Source organism: Natator depressus, chromosome 3, assembly GCF_965152275.1.
Source record: "Natator depressus isolate rNatDep1 chromosome 3, rNatDep2.hap1, whole genome shotgun sequence".
Classification (NCBI taxonomy): Eukaryota; Metazoa; Chordata; order Testudines; family Cheloniidae; genus Natator; species Natator depressus.
This window is the reverse complement of record NC_134236.1, coordinates 80,947,731-80,970,093: the sequence shown is the minus strand read 5'-3', so window position 1 is coordinate 80,970,093 and position 22,363 is coordinate 80,947,731. Positions and strand designations below refer to the sequence as shown.

Below are 22,363 nucleotides of genomic sequence, written 5' to 3'. Positions count from 1 at the left end.
GTCCTGGGGAGAAACGGAGGGAAAGGGGAGGAAAGAAAGTTCTGACAAGGAGCTGGGTTGCAGAGGAAGAACTGGCACTGGCTGGGAAAAGAGACTGGAACAAAGAGGCATGGAAGGTGTGTGGGAGTGACTGAGATTGGATGAGGAACCTTGTGAGAGTGACTGGGAAAGTGTGATGGGAGGGGACAGACAGATCAGATGAGGAACTGGGAGGGGGAGAAACTGGGGCTTGGTGGGCAAGGAGATGGGGAGTGGTTGGGAGAGGGGGAGACACACAGTGATTTGGGGGAGATTGGGACTTGGACAGTGAGCCCAGAGAAGGAGACTAAGACCGGCTAGGCAAGAAGACTGGGACTGGTATGAGAAGCCCAAGGAGTGGCAATTGAGACTGGCTAGGCAAGGAAAATAGGACTGGGAAAAAGACCTGAGGAGCTGGAGGGGAAGAGACAGGCATTGGACAGTGAGAGTCCAGTAGATGACACAGAAGGGTATCAAGAGACAGGGAAACAAGCAGAAGAGTCGGTGCTTGCTAAAGAACACTCTCCTATGGAACCTGGGCAGGAACCCAAGATTTCTGAGTCTCACTATTCCTCTGTGAAATATTTGTGAAACCCACTGGCAAAAGTGTGGGTTTCTCCCTTGCAAATAATCCAGAAACTAGAGAGCTTCAAAATTTGGGAATTTGTGACACTGACAGACTGGTCAATTGTGTGGGACCCATAATAACTTAACAGGAGGCATTGAAATGTAATCAAGACAATCTACTTTTATGTGCATTTCAAAGAAGTGTACTAGACTCGAATCTTTAACATGTTTGCTGGTAGTGTTAGAGAATCAAGAGTAAATGCTAATTGTATTCGACTGTGTTTGCCTATATCTTGTTAGAAGTTTAACAGTGTGATCTAATTCACTTGTAGATGCTAAAATCCTATTCCTGTCTTTTAATGATTCATTACTGTATTCTATTGACTCAAAGATACTGTAGGAATTAATAATGTTATTTACATCTTCAATTTAATTGTCTAAGTCATAATAAACTGCCTTGATAGTTTGAATTGTTAATTGCCCTATGTTAATTAATACAACTAGTTACCTGTGTTTGCATAGGAGACAGAATATTATTCAAAGCAGCAATATACATTACCTATTCTTCATTCCAGGAAGGCCCTGCTGTGACAATTGCTGTCAAGAGGCTATCAGCCTGCTAGAGAACTATAAAGAAAGCTTCAGCTTTTTTATCTCAGATCTGCTTAAATTTTGACAGGGAAATTCTAAGCCCTAAGACTTAGGTCTCCAGGTTTACTCTGGATTCACCCTGGAATTTTCATGGAAGGATTTGAACCAACTCTGTACCTGGACTGCATATTGTACTATAACCTTTTAAATTGGTTCCAGAAAGACTTTTACAAATCAGCAGCCTCACCATCTCTGCAATGAAACTGACCTAAGGACTTTACACACATTTTTATGTATATTGATCTTTTAACTATATATAACTTTCTTTTTTATTAATAAATCTTAGATTTAGTTAATAAGGATTAGCTGTAAGCATGTATTTGGGTGAGATCTGAAATATTCATTGACCTGGTGGGCAATGTGTCTGGTCCTTTGGAATGCGTAGAACTTTAAGTATGGCAAATAAAGTTTTCAGTAATCTTTCACTATATTAGACTTGGCTGTCTGGGTGGGAGCCAAAGGCTGGATTGCTTAAAGGGGTCTGTATTGTGGCTTCTTGATAACCAGTGCGATATTACAGAATCTGTTTGGCTCCTGGCTTGGTGAATCTAATTATAAAACAAACCACCAGTTTGGGGGATTGTCTGCCTTATTCCTTGCAGTTTGCCCTGAGTAAGCATTCTCAGCGTGGCCCCTCCAGGCACTCGGGTTCACACTGTTTTATATAGAAAGCTAAATTTAACAGAAGCAATGGTGTCTGGTCAATTAGAAAATAAACAAATAACAATTTTAACAAATTTATATCAATTTTTGGAGACAGCTTTCCTAACGAAAAAGTGTCCATATATTGCATGCTGGGAAAGGGATGTGGATAGACAAATTACCCCAGAGAAATGTGGTTTGATCTGGAACAGAGGACCAGCAATCTCAGTCTTTAGCACAATAAAGGAAAATTTCTTTAAGATACTGTTTCAATGGCACCTCACTCCAGTCAGGTTAAAAATATATAGATAGACTGAATAGGGATAAATATTGGAGAAATGATGGTGAAAGAGGGGATTTTTATGCATATAGAGTGGATGTGTCCACTCATTAAAGAGTATTGGGATGCAATCTGTAACCAAATATCACAAATATTTATTTGGACATTTATTACCCTTGGTAATCCACCCAGGGCTTCCTAGCGGAAACGATCACACAAGAGGAAATTAAGAATTAGTCTCTTATCTGCCTGTACCTGCTCAGCTAATGGTAGCCTCTCACTGGAAAAAGAAAAATAGCCCAACCATTGAGGAATGGTTCAAAAAAATATGGGAGGTTGTGGTTAATAGAAAAATAACACACCAATTATGTACCCAGCAAAACAGACAGAGGATAGATAGATGTTTAGATATTATGTTACCTTTTATAAAGTACTCAAAGTACATTCATCTGCAAAATAACCCAGCATACCTGTCCATCTTTTTCCAATATTAACATTTAATAGACATACCTGGTCTGTTAAATATGTGTATATTGAGATTTCACTCAACTTAATAAAATCACTAGAAATGACATACTATAGGCGCTGTAATGATGTTCATTCTGTAATATAGTAACACCCTGTTAAATAGAAAGATCTGATGACAATATTACAGTATAAGTCTCTTTAAACAAAAGTCAGCTGCTGTAATGGTTCTTTTGTTTCTGATGTTTACATGATAAGGATTTGTAAACTTGTTAAAACTTCCTAAATAAATAAATAAAACTGTTTTTCTAAAGTATGTGTTTGATCCTCTTCTAGTACTGGTCCACAATAACATAAAGGATGACAAAATACTCTTGTGCCAGTTATTCTGGTATCTCAAGTGTCAGAGGACTATGCAATGGATCTAAAAGTTCCACCAGTGCTAATGACCCATGTGGGTACCAATATGGTGCCACAGGATGGAATTTCGAGCGCGCGGGGGCGGGGGGGGTGCTCAAGTTGCTTTCTTTTAAAAAAAAAACAACAGGAAATTACACACAAAACTATATTAAAATATTTTAGAATATGTAAAGTCAAGCATTCACAAGTTAGGAAATGTAGTGAAGGAGACTGTTGTCTTTAGGACCTGTATCTCATTTATTACAGAAATTGGAAGGTTTATTGTGAATGAGGTGGCGATTGCAGGAAAAGAAAGGACATGGGTAAGGTAGATGAATGCTATCCTGGAGAACTGGATTCTGTCCTTGTCTCTGACACTGAGTTCTTGTAGGAAGCTAAGCAAGTTACTTAAACCAAGCTTTTCAAAGGTGACCATTAATTGTGTGTTTCTCATTTTTTCGGTGCCCAACTTGAGACTGTGGGGCCTGATTTGCAGAAATGCTGAGCACTCACAGCTGCAACTGAAGTCATTGGGAGCTGTGCTTGAATACATATAAAGTGATCTATAATGTTAAGTGTTCTGAAAAATCAGATCCCCTCGACATCTGAATTTGGTACCCAAAACTAGTGGATGTTTTTTACCTTAATCGCTCTGTGCCTCACTTCTTCATCCGTAAAATGGAGAATAATACCATCCCCCTCACTTCACAGGTGTCTTGTGAAGATAAATTAATGTTTCTGAAACACTCAAATACTATAGTGATGATAAGCACCATAGAAAAGCCCATGAGGAAATGAAATAATTCATAGCAATGTTTGAATAGTGTTTAGTAAATGAGGCATGGTGCCATATATTGATCAATGAGAGGAAAACAAAATGTTTCATAGCTGGTCATTAAATGAGCACCGTATATCCTGTGCACTGAATGAGGCAGGCTTTTTTTTTTTTAAATAAAAAATAGAATATGATCACGTAATTAAAGATGGTATCATAATCCGTATCCCCAGTGGGCCAAATTAAGGTTGCACAGGCAGCCTTAACTTTGGCATTTCCTACCTTGTGAGTGCTTAACTTTGCAACCTTAATAGTGTTCTTTTAATGTAGTTTTGTGTGCAATTTTATACATACATCATGCAGATTTAATAACGTTGGGTGTGTGGTGACCAAATGAATGATTACTTGGGAGGATGCCCCAATCAAGTGTGCTCATAGGGGACCTCAGATTGAACTAACCCTGTAAATGTGTGATAGGTAGAGTTCTGCTCAAGAGAGGTGGGTGGCAAAGGCCTGATGCTGTAGCTGTCTTCATGCTGGCAGCAAAGCTAAAGTAAAATGCAGTGCTGAATGAGCCCAGTGAGGTCCTTGTTCTCCATTTCCAGTTTGCACTCCCTCTCCCTCATCATGGGTCATGAATGCCACCTCTCTCTTCTATTTATTGGCCAGCAATGGCTTTACACAGTTGTAGAGCCTTTCTGCTGGTGACTGCCTCTTCAGAGCGCAGCTGTGAGGTTGTGTTTTTATGATCCAGTGAAAGATTGATGTTGCTCCTACAATGGAAATCAGAGCATTCTTTCATTTTCCATGCGTCTTCCTTTGTATTTTATTGTTTTGTTAAGGCTGGAAAAAGGAAGAGATTTTTAAAAAGCTAGTGTGGATCAGCACTGTCTGGGGGAGAACAGGGAGTCTGAATCCCAAAGAAAAAAAGCAATTGAATCAACTGACTATAAACAATATTACTATATTATAAAAATGTATTGAGTCAGGACTTTTATGAAAGCTGATAGTACACTGGTGATTAATATAACTGTGAAATGTATGTATTAACACTACATGAGGAATTATGGACACTCACTGATATTATGCTTTAAAGTCTGTGACCAAACAAAGGGAGAAACAGGCTTTCTCCCAGAGAGCAGGGAAGGTAGCTACCTACCTGTCTCCAATGTAAACTAAGCATTATGGAATCAAAACAATGGCAACCTCATTTATTTACGAATCAGCAGGGGGATGAGAAATCAACAGGAAGGGAAGAACAGCAGGAGGTCATCCTGACTCTGGGGACAAAACAATGAGTTTTGGGAAATATAAGTAGAAGCAAAAAGCCATTTTGGCACCCATGTCTACACTCCAATATAAGCCCAAGGTTAGTGGAACTCAAGTCAGTTAGAGAACCCAAAGATTTGAGCATCTACTCTGATTGTTAACCGTACGTTAAGAATTTTCTAACCCAGGCTTGAACCTGGGGCTTTGGTATCCACACTGCAGCACATAGACCTGAAGCAAACCGACCATATCCTAGACTCCCTAGTGGCCTCCTGAGATGTGGCTGCTCTAGCCCTTTAACCGTGGTGCACTGTGGGAAAACTTGACTGTCCATCCTGCATATTACAGGAAGTTTGAACAGTCCACCAACACATCCTGTCAGGAACATAAGAACAACCATCCTGGGTCAGACCAAAGGTCCATCTAGCCCAGAATCCTGTCTTCCACAAGTGGCCAATGCCAGGTTCCCCAGAGGGAATGAACAGAGGCAGGTAATCATCAAGTGATCCATTCCCTGTTGCCCATTCCTAGCTTCTGGCAAACAGAGGCTAGGGACACTATCCCTGCCCATCCTGGCCAAGCAGTCATTTTGGTCTGTGTGCTTCCAGGTACTTGAGTCACCAACACGGATGAGTCTTTTGAAGAAGTTATCCTGCTTGTACTTTCACTTCTGTGTCAGGAAATGGGCAGAGCTTCCATGAGGCATTAGTGGACATTTCGGTGGTGTTTTCTGAACCACCAAATGTCCCTGACAGAGCTTATGAAGGAACAGGAGGAGGAGGACACAGCCATGGCAGACTCTGACTAGCTGATGCTGCTCATGACACTCAATATAGCCGCTGATGTCCCCTACATAGACTGGCAGTTCCGGAACAGGGTCACAAGCATAGACTGGTGGGATCACGTTGTCATGCAGACCTGGGATGAGCACTGAGTCCAGAACTTTTGCATGAAGAAGGCTAAATTTCTGGAGCTTTGTAAGCAACTTGCTTGGACCCTCTACCATGAAGATACACACATGAGGGCAGCCATCCTGGTCCAAAAGCAGGTTGCTATAACTGTCTGGAAACTGGCTACCCCAGACTGCTGCAGGCCTATTGCAAACCAGTTCTGTGTTGAAAAGTTGACTGTGGATAAAGTGGAGGTAGAGGTTTCTGAGGCAATCAGGTGTGTGATTTACCCCAAGGTGGCAGGCATAAAAGACTTCCCTGAAGTAACTGCTGTCTTTGAAAGAATGGGGTTTCCAAACTTTCCTGGGGCCATTGATGGGACTCATGCCCATAGTTTGTCCTCCTCAAGGAGCACATGAGTACATAAGCCAAAGGGTAATACTCCACTGTAGTGCAGGCCCTAATGGACCACAGAGATTGATTTATAAAAGCTAATGTGGGTTACACTGGGAAAGTAAATGGTGCCAGTGTTTTTCACCAATTGGGAGTCTGTATTCATGGAGAGGCTGGACACTGTTCCTGTCAAATGACATAATAAATGGAGTTACTGTCCCCACCATTATTTGGGGGTACCCTGTATACCCACTTTTGCCTTAGCTTATGGAACCATACCAGTTCAATTACACTCTCAGCAGGTGTAGAATGGTTGCTATATGTGCTTTTGGCAGATTGAAATCCCATTGGAGATGTTTACAGACTAGTTTGGATGCCAGTGTCATAAGTGCTGATTGCAATACTGTAGCTTGCTGTGCTCTTCACAACCTTTGTGAAGCCAAAGGTGAGCCATTTCCCCCTGAATGGACCTATGACAGGGTTGGCCCACTGAAGAGGTACACTCAGCCAGAAAGAGCACCTACCACTGCTGGAGCTGGGTGCACCCGGGCAACAGAAGTCAGGGATGCTTTGTCTGCCAAATTATGGACTTGCATGACCCCAGAGAAGAGGGGAATAGTACCATTATGAATGTGCTCGGGGGCGATTGGGCTCATAGTGTATGGTTTCTGTGCTTGGGGATCGATTGCCATACAATGTACTTATGAATAATGTGACCATTTATCAATGGGGGTGGGGGTGATTGATTGTAAGAAGTGATTGAAGTATGGATTGATGTACACAACTGTATTGAGGAATAGTGTTTGCATACTAATTCCTAATTGTCCCTGATCATGTATTTACCTTTAATTATTTTAAATGCATATTGTATGATGTGATACAGTGATAACAATAAACTTTCTTGATTAAATAAAAAGCTTTATTTACAAACATGTATTAGAAAAATACAACATTCACCCATTGCCAGGCAGACCAGCCTTTACCACACCAACACACCATAGCAGCAGAATCTTAACAAAACAAACAAACATACACAAAACAAAGTGCGTGAACAAGTGCAAACAGTGAAACCATTTACAAGACAGAACCCCCCTCCTGTTGTATGTCCCTGACCCCCTGTTCTCCTTTCCCTATTTACTGTGCACTTGTTACCAGCGAAGGAGATTGAGGCATCCACAGGGGAGTGGGTCAATATGGAAGTTTCCCTTGGGCAAAGTTGCTCTGCCTTGTTGCTCAGGGGGGCCAATTGCATGGGCTACCCAGCCACTGAGTTTTCCAAGCTGTCTCTGGACTGCATCACAACAAGGGACTCAGGCCGTGATGTGAGTGATGAAGCAGGAGCCATTATTAATATCAGACACTCAAACAGTTCTCTCTGCTGAGCTCTGTCCTCCTCCCTTAGCCTCCATTCCTGTTCCAGGAACTGCAAAGCAAGTGCCTACACCTGCACTGAAACTCTATCCTCGAGCTGTGCAGCCTGAATCTTGCCTCTTGTCATACCTTTCCTCTAGCCACAAGTCCCTCTGTCTTTGGTACTGGACCTGCTCGTTGGCCCTGTCCAGAACTTCAACCATCTGTTCATCATGGAAACACTTGCTCTTGGAACTGCCTGTGAAGGTAGGTGAGCCAGGCTTGTGCTGCAGTGTGGGCGAGTTGTGAAGGTTCTACAGCCTGTGGAGGTTGTGCAGCCTGGAACAGGACAAGACAGAGGGTCATTGCCTCAAATAGCTCAGTGCAGGAACACAGAAAAAAATCCTTGTGGCATTTCAAGGACAGAAAATGTTTCTTTTCCTACCTGAACTTCAATATAGTGTGAGAAGGAGGCTTCAGATCACAGACGCTTCCTGGATACAGCCTTGTTAAACACAGCAAAGGAAGTGCAGAGACAATGGTAAGTTAAAAATTCAAAGTTGTTTTTTCCCCCTAAAAATTGCAGAACTATTTGGGTTTGAGTGTGTGTGTGCCATCAGTGGTCATGCTATAAAAGCTTTTTCTATCATTTCAGACCCTCCATGTTTCAAAGGACATATCAGTCTTTGTGGTGCCCGACTGGCAAAGGAGATGTTGTTCCAAGCTGCTAGTGGGAAATCTTCCAGTTTATGCAATCAAAGTATTCAAATCAAAGTGACCAAAACAGCACATCTGGCTGGTCAGCTATCGAGGTGGCTCTGGAAAATACGCCCTTCCCCGCAATGTGACTATTGATCTGGAGTTGCTGCTTCAGGAAAAGTTTGCAGCTTTCAGGACCTAAGATTGGGTCAGAATCCATGAGGGGAATCAACAGGATGCTGTGTTCACTTCCACATGGCTCACCCTGTCATGGCTGCATGCAAACACACACAACTCCACAGCCTTCTCCTAATCTCCATCCTCCACTGCCACATTTCTGGACAAAACCTCAAACTACATGGACTACTTGTAACTGAAATGGCCTGAGCTATAAATGGAGAACATTTCTAGCTCCTCCCACCACAGTTCCAGGTGGCTCATTACACAGCTGAGTGGTTGTAGAGAAGTGTACTCACAGGTATGGCAGTGCAAGGTTGTTATTTTAAAGAAACAGGAATGGCTCCAGCAAAATCTGTCTTCTCAAATTAAAAAAAAAAAAAAACTTTCAAGGCATTTTTACTGTTTACATTTCCCAATTGCCATTTTGAACTCCATGTGGTGGGGGATGAGGAGGGGTGAGCCACGCTGCTGGCATACAATCCACCATTAGCTGATACAGGTTGCTAGCTGGGGCAGCTAGTAACTTTTGCATAGGTTCACAAAGCAGAAATCCCTCATTGCTGTATAATAAACATATGGAGCTCGAAAGTACTGGACTCAGGGGCAGCTTCTGTCCGATCTGTGACCGCTGCAGGCTCTGCAGTGGGCTGTTCCTCAGGGGGACATCAAACAGCTCGTCTGAGTATGGCCCCAGGATGTGCTGCTGCTGCTCCTGTCCCAAAGCCTGCTCTGGGGCCTGCTTCAGGAACCCTCTGCGCCTATGAATGCTGGATCCTCTTGGCCAGAAAGGAAAGAGCTGCTAGAAACTTGATGAAAGTAAGAAACCTGCTGAGACAAAGATTGTAACTTCCTAAAATTAAGTTTTAGTCATTAAGAAATGGGTTTTGTTTTGTTTGCAACCAGACCTGTCTCATTGATTCTTGCTTCATATCACTTAAATCTCTGCTCTTTATTAATAAACTCATTCTGGTTTTATTACAAAACCATCCCGGTGCTGTGTATTGATCGTGGAGGGTGAATCCTCAGCTAACCTAACAGGCTGGTGTGTGTTCAGCCTCTTTGGAGGCAGCAAACATAATGAATTCTGTGGTGAGGCCAGGTTTGCACTGGCAGAGCCCTGAAGAGTTTAGTGGCAAGACAGACAGGCTGGTGTGACAAGGAGCTGACACAGCTTAGCAGAAGCAACACTTACTCTTACTGAGGCAAAGGGATAAGTGGCTCACAATTCTGGGTGTCCTGAGCACAATGTCATGCTACATCTTCCTTTTTATTTTATTTTCTTGTTGCGGGGGGGGGGGGGGGGGAAGGGTCGGGGGGAGAGAAGTGTTAGGAAAAGGAAGAGGTTTTTAAAAAAAGTTAGTGTGGGAACAGCTCTCTCAAAAATATGCATTACTGTATTCTGTGGCCTTGAAATTATAAAATAAACCTTTAATATAACATTTTCAAGACCATTTTCCATTCTGCCTCCAAATGTCAGGCAGCTATGCAGGTAAATGAGCATCCAGTACGGCAATCAAAGCAAAAAAAAAATTTACAAAGCCTATATTTGTAGATGTTCATTTTATTGATTGAAACATGTGCTATGATGCAACCCTTTTATTACAGGAAGACTGAAAACACGATGCCAGCACCAGAATGGCCCACTGCTCCAACCATTCACTAGTCAGTATTTACCCACTTTGCAAGATTACATTTATTTCCAAGCCTATGGCTTCTGGTGCCTGCTTTTAAATTGGTAATCATTTCTCTCATTGGCCAGTGGCACAGATAGGCTAATTTCTGTGAAATCTGAGGAGATGCCTGCTGTTTAAACTGGTGCAGAAACTGGGTGAGCGGGCGTCAGAGAGATTTGCCATGGCAGTTGATGATCAGAGAAAAATCAAATTAAAATTCTTATCTCCATTAAATCTGTGAAGATTCTACCCACAGGCATGGAGAGTTTTCGTATACAGCCTAGCCCATCTATTTTTTTTATGCTGTGGCTATTTGTAGAATTTAATGACATACATTTCCTTGGTGTGTGCATCTAATTAATGTGTGTGTGTATGTCTGTTTAAACCTGACAGGGTCTGGGGACTACATTTGGGTGTTTTCTGCCAATGGGAGTGAAACAATTACTCCAAATGTCAGCTTTAAGTTGTGATATCTTCCTAAAAACAATGATCAGTGGCAGACCAGACATGCTGCATAAGCAGCTGAGGCTGGAATGAGAGTGTGATGGAGTATCCGCCCCACATTGGCAGAGACGGGGTTAAAAGCAGCCTAGGGAGGTTGTGCAGCCAATAGAGAGGGGCTGTGAGGAACAGCCAATCAGGGCCAAGCAAGCCCATATAAAAGGAGCTGCAGGGCCAGTAGCAGTCAGTCACTGCCTGCAGCTCAAGGAGCAAAGACTGTCTCTCTAGCAGGCTGAGGGACCTGCAGCACCTTGGAGAGAGCAACTGCTGGCAGGAACTGGAGAACAGGAGGAGCTCCTGGCTGACTGCTGGGACTGGGTAGTTGCATGCCCTGAGGAATGGTGAAGAAGGTGCTAGGGCCATGGGGAGATGGCCCAGGGAGACATAGCAGCAGTGAGAGGAATTTGAGGTGCAGCAGGAGACTGTGATCCACAGGGTCCCTGACCGGAGGCCTGGAGTTGTGGGTGGCCCTAGCTCCCCCACCACTTGCCACTAGGGAATTGGCTACAGAAAGACTTTAAGTGGTAGGGGTAAAGGTCAGAGATAGTTACATAATAAATAAAAAGTAAAATCACAGTCTAAATCCTGAACTTCATCAGACTAAGCAAGATTTGTATCAAGCAATCTTTGCTCACCCTACTGGATGTTGCAGGAAGGTTGCAGTTCTTAATACACAGGCTGAATTTCTGTCTCAGGCTGGGACCAGTCTCCTCAGTTCAAAGTCTTTGTCTTCCCAACATCCTTGTTGCCTTCAGCATAGGTGGAGAGAGGTGGTCTCAAGATGCTACTGTCCCTTATTTTATACTCTCAGTTCATATCCCAGGAAAGATACTGGCCCAGACATGGCTTGGTAGTCCTTGCTGAGTAACAGAGTTGAGCAATCTCCACTGTATTGCTTGCACAACTGTCTCTTATTGAATTGTAAGTTTCTTGTTTACAATTCCCTTACTGGTCAATGGTCGTTTAACACCTACCTGGGTGTGGGTCACCTCCTCTGTTGCCACTGGAGAGCCAGCAGTGGGCATCTCCTAGAGACTCTCAACATATTTCAATAACAACCATATAGCAAAATCTTATAACTTCATACACATTAATGATGTACATATTTTGACAGAACAATGAGTTTCAATGGATCATGACCTTCCATATGGTACTTTACAAGACATGCCTTGTATGAAATATCACAACCATATACAAGTGATGAATAGGGGGGTTCCAGGGTGTTACTTTGGGTACAGTGCATCACAGACTGAAAGAGTTATTTCAGCACATTTGCTGGTTTTTATGCCTAGGAAAGGAGACACCGGCCCTGCTATGGTTGGCCAGGCTAGTGAGAACAACTATGGACATTTGTCTTTCATGGTGGCTGTTTCTGCCAGGAAACTAATAAGAGCAGGGCTGCTCAGCCTCAGTGCCCCTCATTTTGTTATTGGAAAGACATGCACTTGTCTCCTAGAGCTTTGCTCTTGCAGAGAGATCAAAGCCCTCTTGGGCCACAGTCCTGCAGAGAACTCTGAGCAGGGTGAGCCCTGTGTCTGTGCAGAGCCATGTTTAAGTCAGCGGGACTCTGCACAAGAGTCCAGATGTGCAGAGTTCATTGCAGGATTGTGGTCTTGGATGTCAGTTTGGTGTTGAAAATAGCATTGGGCATAGCTGTCAAGTTGTGTTCCGCTTCAAGTGGAACATTTTCCACAAAATACATAATGAGGTAATTTGCGTATAACCATAAATGAGTTATCATCCACACACCTCGCCCCAAGCAGTGGCCAGGGTAGGACACGAAGCTGCACAAAACTAGGCGTCTGTGGCTGGGGTAGGTGCTTCAGCGACTGTGTGGGTATTGGGTGGATCTCCACTGTGGCTGTTGCTGCTGCCTGGGATTCGAGGGCTAATGGGAGGTACGGAGCCCTGGGATGCAGGGAACTCCTGGGGAGTGGGTGGGTGCTGCGGGGGAGGCAGTGAGTGCAGGAGCTGCTGGAGGCCAGGAGGCTCCTCAGAGTAGAGGATTCTGGGGGTCAGAGTCTCCTCAGGGGGTGGGAAGGGAGGGAGCAGGAGGAGATGCTAGGGCTCCTTGGGGGTGGACTCCTGGGAGTAAAAGGTGCTGGTTGGGTACCTAGGAGCAGCTTGCTTTAGCTGGCTGCAGGTTGGAGGGAGTTTAGGGCAAGTATGATACTCTTCACTATTCCCCTTGTGCTGCTGTCCCTGCCCTTGCCACCTTCTCCTCTGGCTGCCACCTCCTTCTAGCTGCTGTTTTGGGTCCTGATCTAGGAAGTTCAGCAGAGAGAGGAGGTGCTTGGCTGCTTGCTCAGCAGATGCTTCCGTGGCCAGTAGCAGCCAAACACCTGCAACCCTCCTGTATCACAGCTGGATGTGACATCTCAGCTGAGCTGTAGTTGTGTGTGTCAGGACTGCTGGATGCATGACTCTTAGCAGACCTGATTAGAGTTATGAAAAATGAGCCAATGCAGGTTTTTAGCCATAATGTGCCTTGGCTCTAGCCCCCTCCATCTGGCCAAACTGTTTTAACTTGGTTGGGTCACAAACAAATTTAGCCACAAGTGGTCATTTATAGACAGGGCCTGATTTCACAGTACATACCAGACTCCTTTATGCAGGCAGCTCCATAAGAAATCAAAAGAACTGCAAGACTTAATGCTTTTGTACTTGCACTTACTAATAGAGTTGTTTTCCTCACAACTGTTGCAGTCTGAATTTGAATAAATAGGACGGTAGGGGACTATTTCAGTATTTAAAGTCTTTCTGTAGCCATGATTACATTGCTCAGAGTGGAAGGAAATATAACACTTTTGAGACTGTCTACATGATACTTTCCAAACCCTGCATCTATTTAAGTTTGGCTTATTGGAATTTAGCTTAAATCTGTTCATAATCAATTTAAATTAAACCAGACAGCACCTGTTTAACTAAATTGGTTTAAGTCATCCAGTGTGACATTCTTACATTGAGAAGCCCTTAATTAAATAATTGCAGCTCTAGCTGTAGACAAGCCCCTCCTTTGGGCTGTGGTCTCAAGTGAGTATTGAGAATTTTTAGGATCTTTGGCACAGACCTGTGATCATTGACTATATGTAAGGTTAAGATTTTGTCATTTTTTTTAGTAAAAGTCACAGGCAGGTCACAGGCAATATACAAAAATCATGGGAGCCAGGACTTGTCCATGAATTTTACGAAAAATAAATGTGGGGAGAGAGGGCTGGGGCCCCATGGGGGGGAAGGATTGATAGCCCCAAGCCCACTGCCATGGGGGAGGCGCACATTCCCGGTTTCAGCCCTGTCCAAAGCCATGGGGTGGGGGCACACAGCAGCGGCTAGCGCCAAAGCCACAGAGGTATGCACAGCCCCAGCTCCGGCACTGGCCGAAGCCATGGGGGCTGGGGGGTGCATAGCCCAGGCTCTGGCAGCAGCCACAGGAGACAGAATGGGTGGGGGGGGTTACAGCCCTGGCCCCAACCCTGGCCCCAGCCGAAGCCATAGGCTGAAGCTGCAGGGGACAGAGGGGGCACATACCTGAAGCCGGAGTCCCGGAGGTCCGGTAAAGTAATGGAATCCATGACTAAATCGTATCCTTAACTATATCCAATAGAATTATATACTCATGGTACTAGTGGTTTTTGTTAAGTGGGTATACTGCATACAATGAACTGAGTATTGCACTATGTTGCATATTACCTGTTTTAAAGATTTATCTTTTTGGACATTATCTTGAGTCTTGGAGGCTGGTTCTGTAAGTTGCCAAGCCCTCTCAGTGCCCATTAATTTCAATGGGAGTTGAACGTATCCAGAACTTCCTAGGCAGTTTTCAGCACTTTACAGGATAAAGCTTATATAATGTCAAAGGTTTATGTTTGGAAGATCTGCTCTGAATGAAATGGTCACTACTGATTGATATCAACATAATGAGCCCAGTCCAAACCCTGTTGAAATCAGTGGAATCAGGACTGGGAATGCAAGTTTTTTGGCTATCTACCTTGAAACACATTAAAAAGATGATTTTGTTTGCAGTTAGATACAATTACTGTAGATGCAAAATACAGCTGTGCATTATAAATCATCCTGTCAGAAAGTTATCTTTTACGAGAAGAAAAAGCCTACCCTATAATTGTGTCTAAGTCGTATATTGTTAACAAATGACAAGTAAATACCTGCATGCAGTGTTGTAGCCATGTATCCTGTAGACAGTCCCAGGATATTAGAGAGACAAAGTGGGTGAGGTAAAAAATTTTTTTATTTGGACCAACTTCTGTTGTTGAGAGACAAACATTCAAGCTTACAGAGCTCTTTTTCAGGTCTAAGAAATGTTCTCAGTGTGTCACAGCTAAATACAAGATGGAACATTGAAAAATGTGTTAACTTCTTACGCTAAGCAAAGGTGCATTCAAGGTGAAGTGGTTTATTAACACTCCATTCATGGGGGGAAAGAGGGAAGGAAAAAAGGGTGGAGGAAGGGGTTAAGTGAGTTACAGATTGTTGCAATAAGCCATAAATCCAGTGAGTCTCTGTTTGCTAGATTCTAAAAACTCAGGCTAAGTTATGAATTTAAACTCCCAGACTTGTCTTTTGACAGTGGTATGCAGGTTTCCTTTGATGATAAGGACTGTGAGGTCAGATATAGCATGATAGTTTTGTGAAAGTGTTCACCCATAGGTGAAATGGTGTTTTTGTCTTTTATCATTATGCTGTGAGAGTTCTTTTGAGAGCGTAGTGATTGTCTTGTTGCACCCACATGGTGGTTATTGGGATATTTAGTGCTCTGGATGATGTACACCACATGTGTACACCAATGAATCTCGATAGTTGTGTTGTGACAGGGTATTGATCATTTTAGCAGAGATATATGTACAGGTTTTGCATCTGTTCTGGCAGGATCTGGTGCTGCTTTGAGTTGGTGTGTCCTGGTCTGTGGGGAACTTGCTTCTGATGATGAGCTTGGAGAGACTGGATGGTTGTTTGAATGCCAGATGAGGGGGTTCAGGAAAGATTTCTTTCAGGATGTGGTCCCATCGAATATGGGTTGAAGTTGTTTGATACTCCATATGGGTTCCAGTGTGGGGTGATATGTGACAGCTAGTGATGGGCGTGGGATGGGGCTTTATTTCTGTTCTGAAGCAGGTTCTTGGTGTATATGGGTGACCCATTCCATGCTGGGATCTACTTCTCTGGAGTGTCCTTGTTTGTTGAAGGGGGTTTTAAGTGTTTTAAGGTGTATGTCCCAGACTTTCTTCTCTGAGCATATTCTGTGTGCCTGGCTATAGATAAACACATCAAGAAATCTGTTGGGGTGGTTTTTGGATCTGTGATGGTAGATGTGATTAGCCATGGGTTTCTTGTTTTTCAGTTGTTGGGTAGGGTTCCATTGTTGAAGCCGATCATGGTGTCCAGGAAGCTGACACTAATATGGGAATGTTCTAAAGCAGGGATTGGCAACCTTTGGCATGCGGCCCGTCAGGGAAAGCCGCTGGCGGGCTGGGCCGGTTTGTTTACCTGCAGCGTCCGCGCTTCCCGCAGCCCCCATTGGCCAGGAACGGCGAACCGCGGCCAACAGGAGCTGCAATCAGCCGAACCTGCGGATGCTGCAGGTAAACAAACTGGCCCGGCCCGCCAGCAGCTTTCCCTGATGGGCCGCGTGCCAAAGGTTGCCGATCCCTCTTCTAGAGAGTTTATTGGATGGGGGGTGGCTGTTGAAATTGCAGTGGAAATCTATGAGGGAAGTATAAATGCCTTTAATTTGTGAGTGTCTTTTGCTTTCATTGTTGAATATATCATTTTGGATTTGATTTTTCATAAGTAGCATATTACTAATAACTCTGTATAACATTGTAACAGAATTACTGGGCTGGGCAAGGGTTTCTTGGCATGCACACTCAACACGTGCATACGCTCCCAGTCACCAAAGGGAGTGAACTCCTGGCTCAGGAAATTAAGGGATGTTTCTGTTTGTCCAGACTCTCGAAATATGTCTACATTACAGTTGCTATAGCAGCACAGCTACGGCGCTGCAGCTGTGACACTGTAGCACAGACACTTCCTATATTGATGGAAGGGGGTTTCTGTCGATGTAGTTAATCCACCTCTTTGAGAGGTGGTAGTTTGGTGGAGAGAAGAATTATTCCATTGATCTAGCTGTGTCTACATCAGAGATTAGGTCTATTTAACTACATTGCACAAAATTTTTCACAGCCCTGAGCAACATAGCTGAGTCAATCTAAGTAAGTGTAGACCAGGCCTTGAAGGGAAATTATGACTTTAACAACAGCATGTGGTAAACTGACTGCATACTCTTCCAGCAATACATCTGGTTTAACAGACTTGTGGTTGCTCACCAATAGACTGAGTGTAAGGTCACATCAAAACAGTATGATACTTTGCATTTGAGTAGCACTTGTTTTTCAAAGAACTCAAAGGGCTTATTAGCCTCCCATGACTCCTGTGTGGTGTAGGTGTTATTCATTTGTAAATTTGATACACACTAAGACCTAGAGAGGTCAAAGGTGTCATAAAGAGTTTTCCTTCCTTTTAATCTGGTTACGGGCTCTGGGCTCTTGTCTCTAGGAAATTTATTGAAATAATCAAAGGTTTCTGCTGTGAAGATGCTGTTTAGAGAGCAGAGAAGGCTGCCTTTGGTTGTTCTCCTTTGGCAGAGGGAAGACAACAGTCTTCTTGTTTTCCATGAAGAAGTTTTGGAGAGTGGGGGAGATGCTGCAGGATAAGCACAGCCTTTCAGATAGGACCTTTCCTGTCCTCTCAGTTGAAGGAGATCTGCTACAGAAAAGTAGTTTATACGGTTTTTATTGTACAGTTAGAAAGAGGGGATTGGTTTCAATCTGCATACACTAATCTGTACATTTTAAAATAAGGTTTTAAAAGGACTTTAACAAATGTGGAAGTTTTTTAAATAATCCTCTCACTAGTCTCACATTTTTTACCTCTCATAAGAAAGTTAGCAAGTCCTCTTTTTATCCCCTCCAGCCCCGTTTTTAAGTCAATACTTCTCTTCACAGTAAATTGCTCTTCCTGTTGTCAGGGGACAGAACCATGCAAGTAGCTTCCTCTGAGGCCAAAACCTGTGCTATTCTATGGGTTGACCAACAAGGCATAGTCCTTTCTGGAACCCAAACTCTTCATATGAGAACTTCCTCAATATACTGATGCGTTATCAACTTTAACAAGAGACAGATTCCTAACTAGTCTTTCAACTTCCAAGGATGTAGGAGTACTGTCTGCAAGGCATATTTTTGCTAAGGTACCTACATGCAATTTATGACCACAATGAGAGGTGCAGTGAACTGACTATGCTGTGGCTCAGTATCACGCTGAAACCCATGTCTTCTGCATACTGTAGCAAAAAAAGAAGAGAGAAAGATAGTGGAGGGCAACATAAGTCAAAACCTTTCTATACACTACTCTGATGGTCCTTGGGGTACTCAGGGCTGTGAGTCACCTTGTTACCCCCTGCCTCCAGTATGAGGGAGATTTGTGCTTCTCTGGGTGTCAGCTTCCTGATACCACCAGCCTGTTAGTCACCCAAGCACTCTCCTCTGGGCAACACTAGCCCTTACTTTGCCTTGCAGATTAGCAATATGTGCACCCTAGTTCACAAGCTCCTTTGAAACATTCCCCTGTAGTGTTCAGCTCCTTATTCATGGAACTCTCACAGAAATACCAGGTCTGCTTTCCCCAAAGGAGCAATGTGCACACCAGCTTGTATGATTCCAGGACCAACACCTTGGTTAATATCACAACACTTTGATAATAAACATATTATTGTTTTCACTATAAACATATCTAAGATTCAAGTGATAGTGAATAAGAATATTAGAAATAAATGGTTACATATAAAACAAAATCCATAATGTGCTTTCTAGAGCCTAAACAGGTTAAGGAGGTTCTCACACCCACTGTCTTCTACAGTGTTTCCAACCAAGGATGGTTGCAATCTTAATTTCATGAATGTAAATTCACTGCCTGTTTATCTCCTACATGCAGGATCAAGGGGTGTTGTCTTTGCCTTCTACTGATATCCCTAGAGCTCACTGTCTGTGCTCAATCAGGATAACTACCTGTGGCTTATTTTTCCTGTGTGTTGTTTCATTGTTGATGTCACATCTCTGTTGACTTTGTATGTAAATAGTATCCATTGTGTTAACTTACAATGCTTGATTTACATCTTGACAGACAGGTGAATAAACATTTCTAAACCTGTGTCAATTCCACCTTTCTACAGACTTTAAAACATATATTTCCAATAAATATACAAAACTCCTTGTATAATATCTGTACCTACATTTCACAATGATATTCATGACCAGTAGGATCCTGGCTTTCATTTAAGACCTCACTTGACAATCTTTGGTGAACCAGAATGTACATACCAGAATCAGGACATTCCTGTAACGTGCTTGCCAGCTGGCATTCAGGGATCTATGATGTGACTCAGCACCACACTTAAGACCATGTCTTCTGCATCTGCTGTGGCCATCTGGAACAGCAGAGATCTTTCCCAAAGCAAATACGATTTCTGAGTTTGCAGTGATAATTAATCAATCATTACATTCGTGTTTACATACAGAAGCAGCTCACATAACTCAACTTTCATCATCTTTTTCATAAAGGGTGTACACCAAAGCCCTATGACATTTAAAAACAAAAAAAACAAAAAACAAGAAAACTTTGAAAATCACTCAGTGTCGCAGTTTTGTAGTTGTTGTGTGAACTGAATTCCCTCTGAAATCAATAGAGATTCTGCATGTGGAGAATCACAGGGGCTAACCAAATGGTCCATTGGGAATAGTTTATGTAAAGGTCTTTACTTCCGCTGCTCTCCACAGTCTCTCTCTCTTCTTTTGCTGAGTCATGTGACACCCTGGAAATAAACAATATGTATTTGGAGGGAAGTCTCTGGGATTTGAGGGTCTGGCTGGCTTTGAAGGGGTAGATGAGAAGAGAAATAGAACTGTGGATCAGCAACTCCTCTACAAAATCCACACAATTTGGGAAGGAAATTCAATCATAATTCAGTGGTGATCCATGTAGTATGAAGCTGAACCATGCATTCTGCTCTCTTGGAGAGAAGGTGTATTGCTGCAGACTAAAGGATCAATAGCAGCATGGGTCTAGAGCACTCATAATTTTTGTCTTCACTACAAAAAATCAGTGTTTTTGACATCAGGATCTCAAAGTAAGAAACACACTTTGTTTGCTGTGAAGACATAGACACATTGATGGGGATGGGGAAAGATGAACAACTTATGCAGAGGCAAGTATTCCACGGGTATGCTCCAATAGCTGTGGGGTAGGAGTTCAGATCTTCCAATTCTATCTAGTTCTGAGGCTACACTCCACACTGCTGCCATCTTTTCTGGCCTTGTCTACACAAGAAAATTATACCAATCGGTATAGAAACTCTTTTTTTTAGGTTAATTTGCTGCAACTCATCTTCGTGCACTCCCCTATATGTGTATGTGCTTTCCCCATCTGAGAAATCACACCCACCCTAGAGCAGATGCACATACTCTTATTTATTGTAAGGAAGAACAAGTAGTCTTCTTTACAAGTTTAAAAATCAGGTTCTGATTCTTCTCTAAGTTATACTTGTATTGTTCCTAATTTGAGAAAGTGGATAATTAGGTGCTCAGAATATTGGCATGTTCTATCTCAGGTACGTATATAGCCTCCATTATTATAGTAGCTGAGCACCTCACAGTCTTTAACATATTTATCTTCTTTTTACAGATGGGAAATTGAGGACCAGAGACTAAAAGTGCAATCCACAAAGGTACTTAGGCACTCAAGACCCATGTTAGGTGCCACCGCAATCCACAAAACCCCCACTCAGCTGCCGCTTAACCCTGTAGGTGCCTAAATTCACTCTAGCTATCCTCCAGGCTCCTTTCCATCCTTCCCTCCCCATTCCCATCACTGCTCTCTCTTTAATGGTCCTTCTCCTTTTCTTTTTGTCTTCCCTTTTAGCTAATCCTTTCCTGCCTTCCCTCCTTGCTCCATTCCTGTCTTATAATAGATAAAGTAAAATAAATGAAAGTGTACCCCCAAAAGTTTAGAACAAACAAATCATGGAACTAACATGACATTTTCAAGCCATCACAATTGAATGTCAATACCTTTTGTCTATCTATTAAGACTGAAAATTCTTCAAGGCAGGACCATCTTATGCATGCACACGCATGTATGTGTGCGCATGCAGACCCTAGCACAGTGGGAATCCCAGTATTAATTGGGGCCTAATGGAATACAAATGAATAATCAAGTTCCATACCAGAAAAAAGATACTGTATGGCTTGATCTGATTCAATACTCACAAATAAGTGTATATTTAATTTCAGAGTTACTTTTCTGTAAATGGTTTGAATTTTATAAAAATCTTTAGGATTTTAACAGTCTCATATGACCAACTGTACTACTAAAAACATAGACTTATAGATCCAAAATAGCTTAAGTTTGTTGATTGTAAGGACATTCAATAGGCTGTTTGATAGGGCTTTTGGGTAGGGCTGATAGTGTGGAGTTTAGATGAAGTGGGGTACTGGCTAGTATATTAACTTATTGTGTTATGCTGCTGAATGGATCTTAATATGGATTGTAAATTTAATTATTGTCAGGGTGCCTAGAGACAGTGTATAGGCATTGGTTGTGTATAAATAATGGAAAAAAGCAAAATGGAATTTTTCTTGTAAGATTCACTGTTGCATGCTGAACATGTATAAAATGCATTCATTCAGTTTTAGTCTAATGTGTCAGCATTTCTCTCCAACTTTTGGATTGGACTTGGCACAACAGACTATTTTCTACCCTTAGTTATTTCAGAATTAGAAATGCTACCCATAATTCAGTTATGCTATCGGTGGGATGTTAAGGCTCAGTCCTATAAGGTGTTCAGTACCTTCAACTTTGGTAGCAATTGAGGATTGTAAGCACTTTGCTGGTTTGATGCCCAAATGAGAAAGAAATATAGTTTGATATAATTGACTTGGCTATAGATATGCAATTAAATGGTGGTTGAATTGATTTATTTTGAATATTTTATAGGGCAATTGTTATACTACTAGGGTGAAATTCAAGGCCTTATCAATCACTTAAATGTCAAGCATAAACCGCATGATAGAGTTTAATGTTTGTCACTCAGTGATTTCTCAACCAAATAGGCTCAGTTTAGAAGTACAAAGATGTTCTTTCTACCCACTGAGCACCAAAACCCAACCTGGAATTGGAAAGTCAATTTGAGTTCTCACCTTCTAATACAGTGTCACAATTCTGTTTTAAAGTACAGCAGAGCCTCAGAGTTATGAACACCAGACTTAAAAACTGACCAGTCAACCACACACCTCATTTGGAACCGGAAGTACATAATCAGGCAGCAGCAGAGACTAAAAAAAGCTAATACAGTCCAGTACTGTGTTAAATGTAAACTACTATGCAGAAGAAAAATGCTGTTTTCCCTTTATTTTTTTTTTAGTAAAGTCTCAAAGCTGTATTAAGTCAATGTCCAGTTGTAAACTTTTGAAAGAACCACCATAATGTTTTGTTCAGAGTTACGAACATTTCAGAGGAAGCTCAACACACAATGTTTTAGGTGTTT

At 42.5% G+C, this 22,363-nt stretch overlaps 1 long non-coding RNA gene across 1 annotated transcript in view; it reads left to right on the top strand.

The window, feature by feature from the left end:
• Window positions 1–22,363, top strand: part of LOC141984791 (uncharacterized) — a 47,830-nt gene that overhangs the window by 17,254 nt on the left and 8,213 nt on the right. The window contains exon 2 of the long non-coding RNA XR_012638806.1: window positions 20,503–20,545. This is a non-coding gene — a long non-coding RNA (uncharacterized LOC141984791). The remainder of the gene's footprint in view (window positions 1–20,502; window positions 20,546–22,363) is intronic.